Here is an 18651-nt window from a genome sequence, read left to right as displayed (position 1 = left end):
ACAGGCTCTTCTCTGTCATTGTAGACCGCAAATACCTCATTCCTTCCGTCTACTTGGATCCGAAATGCTTCTCGTTTTGCGCTGTCCCCCCGTTCAAAGGAAATCGCCGCCAATCGTATTTCCAGGCTCACGCCAGGGCCGGGGGAGGGGTTACAAGGCGCGTCTTGTGCTGCATTAACTTGCACTCGGAAATTAGAGATTTTCTCTCATAAATGCCCGATGAGCCACAACTTTTCCTTCAAAACAAAGCTGCCAACTGGGGTGGCAGCTGGGGTGGCAAGGCATTTTTCTGAGGTGGCAGCTGCCACCCTGTAGAACCGCCACTGGAACCACATCATCTGCAAAAAGCAGTGGTGCAATCCTTAGTCCACCGAACTGCAGACCGCCCCCCCCCACGACTACGCCTCGAAATCCGATCCATGTATATTACAAACAGGATTGGTGACAAAGCGCAGCCTTGGCGGAGGCCAACCCTCACCTGAAATGGGTCCGACTTACTGCCGAGGACCCGGACACAGCTCTCACTTTGGGAGTACAGAGATTGGATGGCCCTGAGTAGAGACCCCCTCACCCCATACTCCCGCAGCACATCCCACAGTAACTCCCTGGGAACCCGGTCATACGCCTTCTCCAAGTCTACAAAACACATGTAGACTGGATAAGCGTACTCCCAGGCCCCCTCCAGGATCCTTGCGAGAATAAAAAGCTGATACGTGGTTCAGAAACCCATCCATTTAAAGTCTCTCTTTTCTAACGTGGTGCTTGCCCCGCAGGAAGTGTACCATATACGATTGCTGGTCTTATTTTTACATTTGCCTTGGTGATGGCCGTGCTGCTGCTAACCAGGAAGCTGATGAAGAGAGGACAGAGTAAGACACAAACACCGACTGTCTTCAATGCTGGTTCATAGTATAAGAACAACAATATTTTGCCCTCTAAATAGCGGACAATATACATGAAATATAACAACATAGGATGCACTGCAGTAAGTGTAAGCACCTATCCAGGAAAGCCACTGTTCTGTAAACACAGAATTGCTTAACATCAAATGATCCTTATTTTGGTCAGGTTTATAAACAAATTTATTTTTCCCAGGAGGCCTTGATGTCAGCTCCCCACACGAGGACATATACAATGTGAGTTCTTGCCATTTTGAATCTTTAAATATGTTCATGGCTGTTTCTGTTGGATCTTCCACACATGCTTAAATACAGCTGTTTTTTTGTTTGTATCCTGTTAAGAACTTCTTGATCTCTGGATCAAGTCACACAAAGAAATCCCAAATAATAACGTAAATATAAAATATTCTATTTTGTTTGAATGAATTTGCTTACTTGGCTACAACAGGAGACATCGATACATATTTGTGAAAACACTGCAAATACTACAACAAATATGATTGATTTCAACTAACCTCGTACAGTTGTATGAAATCTGTTGAAATAACACATTTGAATAAAGTCAACATAATAGTTTTTCAGTGTATATCTCTATACCAAATGTCATGGAAATCCATCCAATAGTTGATCAGATAAAAATTATAATGTTATTCTGGCTAAAAGAAACATGGTTTCACGGGCTTCCGGTTGACCGCGAGAACGAAATGGCTGCGTAAGTCTTGAGCTCCCCGACAACATCCCACTATTATTACACATTAAGTCATTTCATGCCGAATTATCTGTTGGAAAGCTATAAGAATGCCGGAGGCAAAGGGAAAATCGACTAAAACGTTGAAAGATGAAGATATTAAATCCATCGCCGAAGTGGTGAGGACCTTGCTACGTGAGGAGTTAAATGCTAGCCTCGATCAAGTAGCTAACCAGATTGATGCTATGCACTCAGAGCTAGCAACTGTAACGACAAGGATTGCTTCAGCTGAAGGAGAGCTGGATGCTTTGAAAAATAGCTCCAAGAAAGATTCTACCGTCCTTTCCACCGTTCAAGAAAAGATGCTGGGTTTCGAACAGAAGATAGCGGATCTTGAGGACCGTAATAGGAGGTGCAACATTCGGGTTTATTGTCTACGCGAGGACGCGGAGGGTGACGCCCCGGTGCAGCTTCTGGAGTGCATGATACCCACTTGGTTCCCCGCTCTGAAGCAACTTAAACCTGAAATAGAGCGTGCCCACAGAATCTTCCGCGGCGGTCCCCCTACGGAGGGAGAACGGCCCCGGGCTTTTATCTTCTGCCGTCTACGCTTCTCCACACGCCAAGCTATCCTCCGTGAGGGGAGGAAACACCCCCCTTCAATCGGCAACAGAGCTCTCTGCTTCGCTGCTGACTTCAGCGATTATACAGCTAAACGCCGAAGAGCATTCTCACGGGCTATGGCTTTGGCACGGGAAAAGGGAACTGATGCTTTCTTGATTTACCCTGCCACTCTCAAGATTAGAATGGGTTACTCCACTCATCTCTTCGCTTTAGCCGTGGATGCGGAGCGGTTTTTGGAGAAGCGACCTTCTCCTGGTCGCCTCGTTGACGTCCCGGCGGAGCTGGGAGAGGAGCAAGCTGCACCGATGACCATTTCACCGGATCATAGCGACCCTCATGTTGGCAATGAGTAACAGGTTTGCACATCAAGATCGCCCAAGCCCTGTGGCTGTAAACTGACTACTGTGACTATCCATGGAAACTATATGCGGCTAGCTGTATTAGCGCCGTTAGCGCACCCGGTTTCACGTGTTTTATAATGAACCTGTACACACGAAGCAGGCTATTCTGGGCCTGTAGCAATACTGTGTTGACTATGTGTGGCTAGCTATGTTAGCTCCGTTAGTGGGCCGGCTTAATCGATCTACAAGGGATTCTTTTTTCCCCTCTCTGTTCTTTTGGGACTGTAGCTTTGGCACACTTCCTTGTTAAATGCAGTAATCTTTATTAGCTTTGTCGGTAACGTTACGCCCGGTTAAAAAGCAACTACTGCATAAGTACACTTGACTTGGTAAACTCAGTTATATCTGCTACATTTATTTTTGATATGTTCTTGGGGTTAGGTTACTGTTGGTCTGCTAGTTGAGTTACTACATTAATCATTTAATGATTCGTAGATCCCTGGCTGTACATTTACATTGTTTTTTATGAGCATGTAAGGATATTTATATTTGAGGATATATAGATTTAATTTCATTATTTTTATATACGCACTATTATTAGATGTTATTACACATCTTTAGCAGCTTTTGCTATCCATGTTAAATTTGTGAGACCTGCTAGTTAGATTTTATGGCTTCCCACTAGCACATTTTTCGGGTTGATGTTAACATGGGATGTTGTTGGGCTCAATTCTGTATAGCCCTTGGTTCTTATTCTGGTTGCGGACTGTTTGGTTCTTTTTGTGGGAGGGCCAGTTGGGGGTTTAATAGCCTATCCTTTTATTTTTTGTCATATGTGTGCATGTTTTTGCTTTTACCTTTTTGCTCATGGGTTTTTTGCGGGTGGGCGGGATACCTCAGGTCCTTTCGACAATTTCTGTTCATTCCTTTTATTATTATACTGGTACACACTGCTCACCTTTATAAATGGCTAATTTAAACATATTGGTTTGGAATACGGGGGGCCTTAACGCTCCACATAAACGCACCAGTGTTCTAGGCTTGTTGAGGAGGAAAAAGGTGGATTTGGCATTACTGAGTGAAACTCACCTTCTGAAGACTGACGCCGGAAGACTGGCTGACAAATTCTATCATGTCATAGCATCTTCTTCTGCAAGTACTAAAATCCGGGGAGTGACCATAGTGGCTAAGCGCAATTTAAATATAAAAGTTTTAGATGTATGGGCAGACACAACAGGCCGGATAACTATCGCAAAAGTCAAATGTTCTAATAGGAAAATTGCGCTGGTCTCAGCATATGCTCCTAACTCATTTGAGGGAGATTTCTATAATGTCCTCACTGCCGCCATGTTAGAGTTGACAGACTACTCGTTTATAGTAGGGGCTGATTTTAATGCTGTATGGGACCCAGCTATAGATAGATCAGGAGCCTCTGAGACAACAGACCAAAGGAGGGCTTCTTCCGCCCTGCGTGCGTGGGCTCACGAAACAGGGCTAGTGGACCAATGGCGCCTGATTAACCCCTCTTCGAAAGACTTTTCTTTCTTCTCCTCCAGACATAAGACCTTTTCTAGAATCGACTACTTGTTCGCCTCACCCCATCTCTTTGACAGCACTGATGTTTCCATGCTGCCAATAGCTCTCTCCGATCACAAAGGCATCTTACTCTCCGCCTCACTAAGAAGACTCTCTTCCCGGACCCCTAGGTGGCGATTTAACACAACTTTGCTAAAAAATTATGATTTTTGTAAACAATTTAAGGCAAAACTCACCGAATTTTTTGAGTTTAATGTAGGATCTGTCGAAGATCCTAGGATATTGTAGGACTCAATTAAGGGATTTATCAGGAGCAATTCAACACTATTTGCATCTAATCTGCGAAAGGCTCGACTCTCCAAATTGGAAATATTAGAAAATGTGTACGCTAATCTGAACGCTTCACTTCAATCGAATTACATTGAACAGCTTAATTTAAGGTTAAAGGTAGTTAAGAAAGAAATCAACTCAATTCTTAGACAGCGATCCACATTTTTTATGCACAGGACAAGACAACACTATTACTTCCACGGCTCTAGGCCTAGTCACCTGCTGGCTATGAAAATTCGTGCTGATGAACACTTCGCTGACATCCCTTCTATCAAAACCCAGCAAGGGGAGATAACCACCGACCCTAAGCGGATAAATGCTGCATTCCAATCCTTTTATTCGGAATTATATCGATCTGAAATCACTTTTGATAAAACTAAATATGAGGCTTTTCTTAATAAGCTGGAATTCCAAACAATTGGCTGAGGCTATTACCTTGGAGGAACTTAAAGCAGCGGTCCTTGACATGTAAAAGGGTAAGGCGCCTGGGTGGGACGGCATCCCCCCAGAACTCTGTTTGACCTTCTGGGACCTTTTGGGCCCGCTGTTGCTTTCCATGATTGAATTTTCAATAGAACGGGGTAGTTTTGCCAGAGATGTTAATACAGCTCTTATCTCTTTACTTCTAAAAAGGGATAAAGATCCATCTGATTGTAGCAGCTACGGGCCCTTAAGCCTACTTGGTGCCGATCTTAAAATGTAAGCGAAGGTCCTGGCTCGTCGCCTACAGAACTTTATGACATCTCTAGTTCACTGTGACCAAACCGGTTTCATAAAAGGTCGCCTAGCCTCGGACAATCTCAGGCGATTGCTGCACATCATTGACACTAGCAAAGATGATAAAACACCAGCGGCTGTATTATCTCTGGATGCTATGAAGGCTTTTGATAGGCTAGAATGGTCATACCTATGGGCTGTTCTAGAGTCTATGGGATTAGGTAAGGGGTTCATCCATATGATCAAAGTACTTTATTCTGCCCCTTCAGCAATGATTTTAACAGGCAAAACTATCTCGTCGCTTTTTTTACTGTAGCAAGGTCATCCAGACATGGCTGCCCCTTGAGTCCAGGGCTCTTCGCCCTCTCGCTCGAGCCACTGGCCCAATTTATTAGACAATCACAGGATATGATCCCCATTGCTATCCAAGGCTCGCTTCATCACATTGCCCTCTACGCGGATGATGTACTGATTTTTATGCGGAAACCCTCAACGTCTACAACTCGTCTGCTTAGTGTAATAGAAGAATTTGGCAACCTATCAGGTTTTAATTTAATTGGCCCAAGTCTGCCTTTTTGCCTCTCAACGACGCTGCCAAATCAGCTATTCTCCCTGCAAACATTCCTGTGGTAGAACATTTCAAATATCTTGGTATTGAAATATTCCCAAACCTTAACAAGACTATAAAGAACAATTATACAGACATGTACAACAAGGTTCTCCAGGACCTCAATAGGTGGTCGAGCCAGCCCAATTCACAATTCACCTTTATCGCCCCCCATTGGTCATTGGCAGAAACTACAGTCGGCAATATCAAAATGTATTTGGAACCACAAGCGGCCTAGACTCAAAATGTCCACTACTCAACGAAGGAGGCTTAATGGGGGGCTGGCAGTACCACATTTTAAATTGTATTTCTGGTCCTTTTCATTAAGACCTTTGATTAATTGGTTTGACCCCCAAGCTGTGGTTTCATGGCGGGCTTTGAAGAGAAGTTAGTCTCCCCATGGAGACTTCAGGACATAATTTACACAAACATATCTATCAAACGATGTCAGCTTAGGTTCGGCCCTCTGATTACTCATGTAATTCAGACTTGGCGAAATGCACAGAAATTATGCGCTATTCAATGCCCCTGGCATCTCAATTTGCCAATATTTAATAACAACCAATTACTCATCGGGCGGAGGCCTATTAATTATTCCCAATGGGGGAGGAAGGGTCTTCACACCTTGGGAGATATTTACAGTGACAGTGGTCTCCGCTCTTTTCAGGATCTTAAAGGCTGTTATGACCTTCCAGGCACCTCTTTCTTTTTTTATCTACAGCTTAGGACAGACCTAAGGCTTATGGGGTCCCGTGGGATCAACAACTAGCACGGCATCCATTGCACATACTCATCACTGATAGAAGAACATCCAGGGGCTTTATCTCTATGTTTTATACTCACCTACTTGAGTCCTCTTATGGTGACCTTCCCTTAGATAGACTGTGGAGGAAGGATGTCCCAGAATTGAGACCTGATTTTAACTGGGATTCAGTCTGGGCTAACATTCGTCAGGCGTCTCGCAATCCCGACCACCAACAAATCCACCTGAACTATGCGCATAGAACTTACCTGACACTCAGACGGCTGAATATGATGGGTCTTCTGGCAGATGCTCGGTGTACCCTGTGCTCCATGGGGGCTCCTGGTACATTTCTCCATATGTTCTGGGAATGAATCCGCCTGTTGCTCGCTTTTGGAACGGGGTCTCCTCTAAGTTGTCCGACATATTTTCTTTGACTGTACCTGTATCTGTGTCTGCTTTTCTTTTAAATGACTTATCTCAGCTGCCGGCTACTGGGTACCAGAAAAGACCTCTCTATGCTGGCCTTACGGCTGCCAAGAAATTGGTTGCTATGAGGTGGAAACAGCCCGACAAGCTCTCAGTGACCTGCTGGTTAGTAATGTTTCTTGACGTAGTCTACATGGAACTGTCTACTGCACGCGTGATTGGAGTTAAGGAGTCCAATATCGGTTTATGGGTGTCGACAGCTCAAAAATTGAAGGAGCGGATCTAGCTATCTTAACTGATATAGTTGTTTGCAGTCATTGGTCCTGAGAGGTCCTGGGATTGGGGTGGGAGGGTTTATTTATTTTGTTATCTGTTTTATTAATGAACCACTAAAGAGAGGTTCAGACACATAACAAAACATGTCAAGTTTATCCAAGGCTGAGAAGACATACCGTATGCAGCCTGTACTTTTTATTAAAAACTGATTTTGAACAGAGTTGATGTATTTGTGATCATACCTGCTTGTATGTACTTACACAATAGGTGTACTGTTCTCTCTATGTGTTGTACTGTCTCAGTGTGAACATAGATTAAACAGCCAGCAAAACTCTTTTGAGAGCCAGGGAATGAGCAGCCATGCTCCTTCATTGACTTATTTGCAGTCCACTGACCATCAAACGGAGTGAAACTATAAAATATAAGTTACAAGGCACTTCATGATCTCATACCTGCAAGTGTAACATACACAGATTAACACATAAGACCGCTAAGTTAAAAGCCCCTGTCACACTGTCCCGAAATTGACACCCAATGGACACATGAAAAAGGAAATGTTCAAATTCGGCTCTGATCGTAACAACATCGGGCCATTCGTGAGGGCATCTTAAGCCATCGTATGACCGCCAGTGGAGTTTCTCAGGCTCCGGCAGCAGCTTCGTGAGCGGTGACTTCGTAAGGCACTCGTGAGGGCATCTTGTCAAATTGTGTCATCTTCGTGTTATCATTGGTGCCATCGGGCATTCACCCTCACTCTGATCGGGGCGAATGCCCGATGGCACGAATGATAACACGAAGTAACGACGATTTGACAACATGCCCTCACGATGGCCTTACGAAGGGCAAAATTGACACACAAATTCAACACAAAAATGAACCTTCGCAAGGTCCTTCGCAATTTTGTGGCATGCCAAAGATTTTGCCACTGATCACGAAGTTGTTGCCGGAGCCTGAGAAACTCCACCGGCGGTCATATGATGGCTTAAGATGCCCTCACGAATGGCCCGATGTTGCTACGATCAGAGCCGAATTGGAACATTTCCTTTATCATGTGTCCATCGGGTTGTTTTATTGCACAACAAAATCATGTAAACATATTATGTAAATAGCCCAATTTGTGTTCTGCGAAACTGAAAAGGATATCATATATTATTTTGAAGGCGAGTTGACAGGAAGTTGTTGTTGCTATGGAAACAACATTATGGAGAAAACTTGATATCTTCTACATATAAAGACGGATAAAGTAAAGAACAAAGTATGAAAATATCAGTACAGTATCACAGAATTTTTAAATAATTGTTTTTTTTACTTTGATTTGCAACTGTATGTCTTAAATGTAATGTAAATGTTGCCTTCTTGTGTGGTTCGGGGCCATCTTCGTGCGAAATTCACATTTCCATATTCGTGTGTCCATCGGGTGTCAATTTCGGGACAGTGTGTCACGATTCTCATGTTATGTCACGTTTTTAGTTTTGTATGTCTAGGTTTGGGTTTATTTTGCTGTTCGGTTCTCCCTGTCTCCCTTGTGTATTGTCTAGTCCCTCTCTCTGTGTTTTTCCTCCCTGTCGTTAGTTTCCCTGGTGTGTCTGATTGTCTGATTGTGTTCTTCTTCTTCTTCTTCTTCTTCTTCTTCTTCTTCTTCTTCTTCTTCTTCTTCTTCTTCTTCTTCTTCTTCTTCTTCTCTTGCTTTTGGCGGATTGCAAACAACTTAAAAGGTGCATACCGCCACCTACTGTACATGAGTATGAATCATCACATCATTCCAACTCTTTAACACGAGAATCGCCAGAGATTTTTTATACCTAAAACCACCACCGGGGTCAAATTGACCCAGCATTAGAATGCATTGAACAGCTGTTTGCTGCGGAGCACAGCGCAAGCAGTCTCCCGTGAGCGGGAGCGCTCTCCTTCACTACAGACTCAATATATCTATCTCTCTATCTCTCTCTCTCTCAATCTATATCTCAATCTATAACGAACCGCAGTAGACAAAAGGCGTTGCTATAGCAACAGGTCATGTTTGTTTACACACAAAATCAATAGCGCGAAAAGGGGTGGGGTCAATATGACCTGCTTGGCGGAAATAGGTATAAAAGGTTACATACAATATAAAACAGCTCTGGGTCAAATTGACCCCGTTGGCGGTTCTAGTGTTAACCTATGTTCTAATACAGGGGTTTTCAAAGTGTGGGAAGGTGAGCCTCCCCTCAGAGAACATAAGAACAGCCGCGCCCCCCCTCCCAATTATTATTGCTGTTATTATTATTATTGTTGCTATAATGCAGGGGTATTCAATTGCATTTCAAAGAGGTCCAGTCAGAGAAAATGTAATTAAATGCTCTGTTTTTGCTGTCTACCTTCCGCCATTTGAAATTACTGCGACTGCTTCTCTCCTCTTGTCTCGTCTGTGTTTGAATCTATCGTGCACCGATTTGATTGGCTGAGTAGCGTCATCTCCTTAAAACATTAAACAATAACATTTTTAAACCTTTTTATTTTTATGTTTTAAACATATTGTATAAAACTCCCCCTCCCTGTATTTAGTCTTGTCTCTTCCTGTTTTCAGTGTTGGTTCGTCTTTTGTTGGTGACTGAGTTAACCGGGGAGTGTTCTCTAGGGTTCTCTAGCCCCTCATGCTATAATCATGTGTATTTTCTGCATTCCTGTTCATGTGTCTTCTCGCAATTATCACTGGCCCCGTGTTTCTCCTAATCGATTTCACCGGCCTGCTCTCGTCTATCCCACATGCTCCACTGAGATCCAACATCTCGTTTCAGGGGGCCTGTGGAACTGCCAGTCAGCTGTCCCTAAGGCTGACTTCATCTCTGGCTACGCTTCCCTGCAGTCTCTGGATTTCCTTGCTCTCACGGAGACCTGGATCACTCCATCCAACACATCCACCCCAGCAGCTCTCTCCACAGCATATTCCTTCTCCCATACACCCAGACCCTCTGGCAGAGGAGGTGGCACTGGTCTCCTGCTCTCTCCCAAATGGAGCTTTTCCCTCTTCAAGCTACCTAATTTCACTCCTTCTACCTTTGAATTCCATGCCGTCACAGTAACCCATCCTATACAATTAACCATTGTTGTTCTCTACCGTCCACCAGGCGCCTTGGGGGACTTCTTGGAGGAATTAGATCATCTCCTCTCACACATCCCTGAAACTGGCCCTCCCGCTGTACTTCTCGGAGATTTCAACCTCCAGACAGGGAAGATATCTGAACTAACATCTCTGTTAACCACCTTTGCTTTCTCACTGTCTCCATCCCCACCAACTCATAAAGCTGGCAATGTCCTTGATCTCATATTCTCAAGGAACTGCTCTACTTCTAACCTCTCTGTAAACCCGCTCCACACATCCGATCACTTCTTCATTTCATTCTCTCTACCCCTTTCCAAACATAACAACCTAATCTCTTCTAACTCTGCTCCTGTCCGCCGTAACCTCCGTTCCCTCTCCCCCTCTACCTTTGCCTCATCGGTGCTCTCAGCCCTCCCTTCCTCTGACTCGTTCCAACTCCTGCCTCCAAACGCTGCTGCAAAAACTCTCCTCTCTACTCTCTCATCCTCTCTGGACTCTCTCTGTCCTCTCACATCGCGGCCGGCTCGTCAGTCCCCTCCTGCTCCCTGGCTAAATGACGCACTGCGTGCTAATAGAACCATCCTTCGGGCAGCAGAGCGGAAATGGTGGAAATCCAAACACCATGACGACCTCCTAACCTATCAGGCTCTCCTCTCCTCTTTCTCTGCTTCCATCTCTCAGGCAAAAAGCACTTTCTTTCAAGATAAGATCCAATCTTCCTATTCCAATCCCAAAAAACTATTTTCTATCTTCTCCACCCTCTTGGACCCTCCCAAAGCACCTCCCCCCTCCTCCCTTCTGTCAAGCGACTTTGTTAACCACTTTGAAAAAAAGGTTGATGATATTCGCTCTTCCTTTTCTGACTCACCTTTACTCACCGCTGGGTCACCAGACCCTCCCTTCACCCACACACTGACCTCCTTCTCCCCTCTCTCTCCAAGTGAGGTTCTTACCCTCGTTACCTCTGCCCGTCCTACCACCTGTTCTCTGGACCCTATCCCCTCAAACCTCCTTCAGACTATCGCTCCTGATATTCTACCATTTCTCACCCATTTCATCAACACTTCTCTAACTTCTGGTCACTTTCCAAACAGTCTCAAGGAGGCAAGAGTAAACCCTCTCCTTAAGAAACCCACTCTCAATCCGTCTGATGTTATAAACTACAGGCCTGTCTCTCTCCTCCCGTTCCTGTCTAAAACACTTGAACGCGCTGTCTTTAAACAACTCTCCTGTTATCTCCATCAGAACAACCTTCTGGATCCGCACCAGTCTGGTTTCAAGGCAGGTCACTCAACAGAAACTGCTCTCCTTGCTGTCTCTGATGAACTGCACACTGCTAAAGCAGCCTCCCTCTCCTCTGTCATCATCCTTCTGGACCTGTCTGCTGCATTCGACACAGTGAACCATCGGATCCTCCTTCGCACTCTCCAAGAACTTGGAGTTTCAGGCACTGCACTTTCCCTCCTCACCTCATACCTCAATGACCGCACCTACAGGGTTACTTGGAGAGGGTCCGAGTCCGACCCTTGTCAATTAACTACAGGGGTCCCTCAGGGCTCGGTTCTTGGTCCCCTCCTCTTCTCCCTGTACACAAACTCGCTCGGGTCTGTCATTAGCCCGCATGGTTTTTCATACCACTGCTACGCTGACGACACCCAACTAATTATGTCCTTTCCCCGCTCAGAGACCCAGGTCGTCGCACGCATCTCTGCTTGCCTAGCAGACATCTCTCGGTGGATGTCTGCTCATCACCTCAAGCTCAACCTTGACAAGACTGAACTGCTCTTCCTTCCGGGAAAAGATTGTCCCACTCTTGACCTAACAATCAACATCGGCACCTCTGTTGTTTCCCCGACTCAGACTGCAAGGAATCTGGGTGTGTTCCTAGATAACAAATTGTCCTTCACTGCAAACATCGCTGCTACAACCCGCTGCTGCAGATACACGCTTTACAACATCAGGAGGATACGTCCCCAGCTGACCCAGACATCAGCGCAGATTCTGGTCCAGGCTCTCGTCATCTCACGCCTAGACTACTGCAACTCCCTCCTGGCTGGTCTACCTGCATGTGCCATCCGACCTCTGCAGCTCATCCAGAATGCAGCGGCTCGTCTGGTCTTCAACCTTCCCAAATTCTCCCACACCACACCGCTCCTCCGCTCCCTTCACTGGCTTCCAGTAACTGCTAGAATCCACTTCAAGACACTGGTACTTGCGTACCATGCTGTGAATGGATCTGGCCCTTCCTACATCCAGGACATGGTTAAACCGTACACCCCAGCACGTGCACTCCGCTCTGCATCGGCCAAACAGCTCGCTGCACCCGCACTGCGAGGGGGACCCAAGTTCCCGTCAGCAAAAACACGTGGGTTTGCTATCCTGGCTCCAAAATGGTGGAATGAGCTCCCCATTGAAATCAGGACAGCAGATAGCTTACACATCTTCCGACGCAAACTGAAAACTCATCTCTTTAGACTCCACTTCGAGCGATAGAATTACTAACAAAGCATTTATATACTAATAAAGGGCTGGCTTTCTAAATGCCAGTTGAGTAGCACTTGAAATGTTTGGCTCTATGAAACCTGATGTACTTATATGATTCTGTTTTCTTAAAGGTTGTATCTTCCTGGTCGAATGCACTTATTGTAAGTCGCTTTGGATAAAAGCGTCAGCTAAATGCAATGTAATGTAATGTAATGTAATGTAATGTTCTGTTTTTTTTCCGAGTATTATTATTAGCCTTGAAATAAAGGTAATATCAGTGTTATCTGCATTTGGGCCCTGCTTGCTTCACTCACCCTAACACAGTGTGACAGGAGCTTTAGCAAGGTAAATATAGCTAATGCTCAATTTTTTCATTTACTTTAAAAATCTCCAAATGTCATCACATAAACACAATATATGTTACTAATATTTACAGTGTAAGTGTAAGGCTTACAATTACTCAACATTCATTGCTTTCTGACGGACTTGACCCTTTTACTCTTCAGGTTGCATCGGGAAAATCAGTAGCAGTCTACTCTTGGATGTCTACTGCCATGCTATTCAGTTCACTTTCTCCTATTTCCTGTAGGCTACCAGGTTTCCTGTCTAATCTTCAGTACAAATGTTACAAAAATATAAATGTGCAAATATGAAACAAACAGGTCAATATCACCTTGCTATTGGTAGCTGAACTTTCAATACCCCAAAACATATTCTTAGAGTTTTTTAGACACAATTAACACTTTTAGTTTCATATCTTGTTACATAAGAATAGATCATATTTGTTTTTTATTATTGTTTATTATTATTATAATTACTATTCTTGTGGTACTGCTGCCTTATTAGGCCCATATTGAGCAGAGCTTATTAAGACCAAAACTCATGTACACCAACTTCCTTACTTGCAATAAACAAGCACTAATTAGAGGGTTATTGAGGAAAAACTCTCAACTAATGGCTTATTACTTGTAGAATATGGTCATGTAGAATAAGGCTTTAATACGTGTTTTATAATGACTAATAAAGAGCCAATATACTGCTAATATACATGTTAATTAACAACTAGTTGATGGTTAATTTGTGTACCTTAATATAAAGTGTTACCAGAATATGTTTTGGGGTATTGACAGTTCAGCTGCAAGGTGATATTGACCTGTATGTTTCATACAAGCACATTTATATTTTTAACACAAATGCTGTACCCAAGTCTGACGGATCAACATTCCCCAAAGCTCTGATTATTTTATTGTTTTTAATACTGTTTCTACTCCTGTAAAGCAATAACTTGTTTAACTGGTTTGCAGGAACATTGAGGCTTTCTTTGTCATTGGACATACACTCATCATCAGCATGTTGTTGATACGGATATTACATTAATTTGCATGCTTGCAAAGCTAGATACAAAGATAAACAGCATCATTGTTTTTACACGATACATGCTTTTAGTAACACAGAAGACCAACAGATAGTCAACATGGACATCATGGAAGAAAAACCTTTGGCTGTGTCTTACATTTAAGTGTTTCTGTTAGGCATGATCAGCAGGGGGCTATTTGTCTCTCTCTGTTTTCAGAGTGTTTCAACTTCTACTCATTACATTTTAATCAATCAATCAATCAATCAATCAATCAATCAATCAACCCTACATCTGTTTACACAGTCAAGTGTGGGGACTCGTCTCCCTTATGGGGACATAAGGGAGGTCCCCATGAGGGGAATCAATCATTTTAGGGTGAAGACTTGGTTAGGGTTAGCGTAAGGGTTAGGTTTGGGTTAGGTTGTGGAAGAGCGTAGGGCTCCGGACCGTAGGGCTCCTCCGGAGCCCTGCGTGGTGCACTGGCTCTCGGTAAATAGGCGTTTAAAAAAATATTTAAAAAACTCCATAAACATAGCCCTATTAAGACCTTATAAAAACCCTTTAAACAGCATTATAAAAGCTCTGTGAGGACAAGGCCATTTTAAAAGACTGGTTAAAAAGTGCAGGACGGGGCTGGACCACGGAACGGCGGCAGAGTAGGCTAAAAAGCAGATCTCCCTAACCCAGGGTCTCTGGAGGTGTGTGTGTGTGTGTGTGTGTGTGTGTGTGTGTGTGTGTGTGTGTGTGTGTGTGTGTGTGTGTGTGTGTGTGTGTGTGTGTGTGTGTGTGTGTGTGTGTGTGTGTGTGTGTGTGTGTGTGTGTGTGTGTGTATTTTCTTTCTTTGTCATTGGACATACACTCATCATCAGCATGTTGCTGACAATGGACATTAATTTGCATTCTTGCAAAGCTAGATACAAAGATGAACGGCATCATTGTTTTTACACGATACATGCTTTTAGTAACACAGAAGACCAACAGATAGTCAACATGGACATCACGGAAGAAAAACCTTTGTCTGTGTCTTACATTTAAGTGTTTCTGTTAGGCATGATCAGCAGGGGGTTATTTGTCTCTCTCTGTTTTCAAGGCAAGGCAAGTTTATTTATATAGCACTTTTCAACACAAGGCAATTCAAAGTGCTTTACAAAAAATGAAAGACATTAAGAAAATGGCATTTAAAATCAGTCATTAAAAAGAAAAGATAATAAAAGAAACATTAAAAGAAAAAATACATGGATAAAAGTCACAGTGCAGTCTAAGATATGAATAGTTCAATTAAGAGCAGCGACAAAAAGAAAAGTCTTCAGCCCGGATTTAAAAGTAGTCTTCGTTGCAGCGGACCTGCAGGTTTCTGGGAGTTTGTTCCAGATATTTGGAGCAAATAACTGAACGCTGCTTCTCCATGTTTAGTTCTGACTCTGGGGACAGAAAGCTGACCAGTCCCTGAAGACCTGAGAGATCTGGATGGTTCATCATTTAGCAGGAGGTCAGAAATGTATTTTGGGCCTAAACCATTCAGTGCTTTATAAACAGCAGCAGTATTTTGAAATCTATTCTTTGACACACAGGAAGCCAGAGTAAAGACTTCAGAGCAGGAGTGATGTGATCCACCTTCTTAGTGTTAGTGAGGAGCAGCGGCGTTCTGAATCAGCTGAAGCTTTCTAATAGATGTTTTTAGTGAGACCTGTAAAGACCTGTCCAGAGTGTTTCAATTTATACTCATCCTTTGTGTGTGTGTGTGTGTGTGTGTGTGTGTGTGTGTGTGTGTGTGTGTGTGTGTGTGTGTGTGTGTGTGTGTGTGTGTGTGTGTGTGTGTGTGTGTGTGTGTGTGTGTGTGTGTGTGTGTGTGTGTGTGTGTGTGACCTAGCATTACTTTCCTTTTGGGGACCTACATCTGTTTACACAGTCACATGTGGGGACTCGTCCCCCTTAGGGGACATAAGGTAGGTCCCCATGAGGGGAATCATTGATTTTAGGGTGAAGAAGACTTGGTTAGGGATAGGGTGAGGGAATGCTCCGGTTTCGGGACCAAATTAACATGGGATCACGCCGGTCATTGTACGTACTTCGTCTCACTGGAATATTAACGGTCAGATTGAATACAACATCGACCCAATTTCTCCGGTCAATGACGGGAGAGTTTTGAAAGTGACAAAACACTGTTCCACACATTTAAAAACACTTAAACAATTAAACAATGTTTACCCATGCACCTTCCCTGGCTTGTAAAATGCAGTGATGCGCCCTGGAGGTATCAGACTATTTAAAACATGTATACCCAGGATTCAATCACTTTTCCTGGCTTGTAAAGTGCTGTGAAGCAGCCTGTTCTCTGGCTGCGCTCTTTCTCTATTCACACCACTTTCCCCAGGTTTCAGAGACCTATTGCTGGGTAGAAAAACCATGTGCATCACCCTGGATCTCTGCATGTGTGTGCCTGTGAGTCTGAGACCCTAACAGCAGTGACTCTGCTGTTTTTACCTTGTTTCTACATTTCGTGAGTCAAATGTTAACGAAACGGAAAGATTTCTGTCCATATCAGCTGCTATTGAATTAAAAGAGTTTAATGCCCTTTTACCACTCATGCACCCACGATTCCAGTTCCTTTCCTGGGTTATACAGTGAGATGAAGCAGCCTGTCCTCTGGGTGCGCTCTGTGGGGGCGTCTCGCAGAGCCGCTCCTCTCTGGCTGCTGCTGCTGCGCTCTGCCTGCTGCTGCGGGTAGAAAAGCCATGTGCATCACCCTGGACCTCTGCCTATGTGCCTGTGAGTCTGAGACCCTAACAGCAGTGACCCTGCTGTTTTTACCTTCTTGTCCATTTCGTGAGTCAAATGTTAACGAAACGGACAGATTTCCGTCCACATCAGCAGCTGTTGGATTAAAACAGTTGAATGCACTTTTAACACTCATGCACCCACGATTCCAGTTCCTTTCCTGGGTTATAAAGTGAGATGAAGCAGCCTGTCCTCTGGGTGCGCTCTGTGGGTCTCGCAGCCTGCTTCTCCGGGGTGCTGCAGAGTCATTTTCAGGCTCCTCTCCACAGTTGTCCCCCTAAAAATGATTTGTAATCATTATTTTTGCATTTAAATAATTTATTTTATCATTAATATGGTTCCCTAACACAATGTACATAGTCTGGAGATCAGTGGGGTCCTGCATATGCTTTTATCAGGCGTTTTAAAACTTTCTGACATGAAAATGATTTTTGTTCACTATCATGGGGCTATAGGCTATAAATCAAATTCCGGGTAATTCATGGATAGGCCTATAGACAATGAGGAGGAATACCCGGTGCACCCTCCACCCTTCTCCCCACATACCGAGTGTGACGAAGAGGACTGCAGGCAGGTGAGGCTGGAAAATGTGGCATTGAGGGCTCAGAAGGGTGCCCTCATTGATGAGGTAAAGACCCTGCGCTCCAGGCTGAAAAAGGGGCTAAAACCCAGGAAGCAGAGTGGCACTGCTGCTGTGCTTGAGGAAGAGGAAGAATGTGTACGATTTAAGGGCCTTGCAATCTCAAGTACCCCCGGCATGAACACAGTAGCCACCGGCAGCAATACCCCTCTCAAGACCCCGGCCAAGACTGTCATGTGGTCCGCAGAAGCCTCCGGTAATGAGACCCCTCTCAAGGCCTCGGCCAAGACTGTCATGCGGTCCCCAGAAGCCTCCGGCAGCAATACCCCTCTCAAGATCCCGGCCAAGACTGTCATGCGGTCCGCAGAAGCATCCTGTATGCCAGAAGACCCGTGCGTCTGTCTACAATAAGCTGAAGGCTAATCTGGCTAAGGACTGGCCCTCTCCCCCAAATCACTGGTCGACTGGGAAGGGACGGGGGAATACCATGCGTGAAATCACGTTGCCTAAAAGCATGAAGACATACATTCAGACATACAGAGGTCATTGTGAGGGTGTCGCACCGACAGTAAAACGTAAAGAAAATTGTCTGTCCAATGTCAGCCGGATAAAGAACTTCCTCGTATTCATGGCCCATGGTGTTAACCGGCTGTCAGACCGGCTGTTCCTAAAAGACACGAAGAGGGCCCGTGGCTGGAGCGAGTATATTTCAAAGTCGGACCGGGCAGTCACAACATCGCTGTTGTTCCTGAAGAATGTGAACCATTCCCTGAGGTACTTGTCTGAGTCAAAGCTCCGGGGGTGCAGGCTCACCCAGTCTGATGTGACCCACATCATCAGAGAGGTGACAGCCAACATGAACGACTTGAAAAGGTCTGTCACTGTCCACCAGTTTAAGGTGAAGAGGAACAAGCTGGATCGTCTGCCGAGCCAGGCGGAGCTTCTCGCAGCCATGGCGGCGGCTGAGAAGCTCATCCAATCAATGTTAAATGATATCGTGCAAAATGAGAGGCTAAAACTCTCTTCCAGACATTTAAAAACACTTTTCCCGACCATTTAAACATTATTTCTGGCTTGTAAAGTGCAGTGATGAGCCCTGGTAGTATCAGACTATTTAAAGGGTTACCAGGAGTATGAGAATATCCTCCACAGAAGGGGTGGTGGTGCCGTGAATAAGGCAG

The 18651-nt window shown here is 44.5% G+C and overlaps 1 protein-coding gene across 1 annotated transcript in view; it reads left to right on the top strand.

The window, feature by feature from the left end:
- LOC307012826 (C-type lectin domain family 12 member B-like) overlaps window positions 1-18651 on the top strand; it is an 85685-nt gene that overhangs the window by 17259 nt on the left and 49775 nt on the right. The gene's annotated exons all lie outside the window — the stretch shown is intronic.

The sequence above is a fragment of the Notothenia rossii genome, assembly GCF_949606895.1.
Source record: "Notothenia rossii genome assembly, chromosome: 7".
NCBI lineage: Eukaryota > Metazoa > Chordata > Actinopteri > Perciformes > Nototheniidae > Notothenia > Notothenia rossii.
The sequence above is the reverse complement of the archived record's forward strand: the minus strand, read 5'-3'. Positions and strand labels throughout refer to the sequence as shown.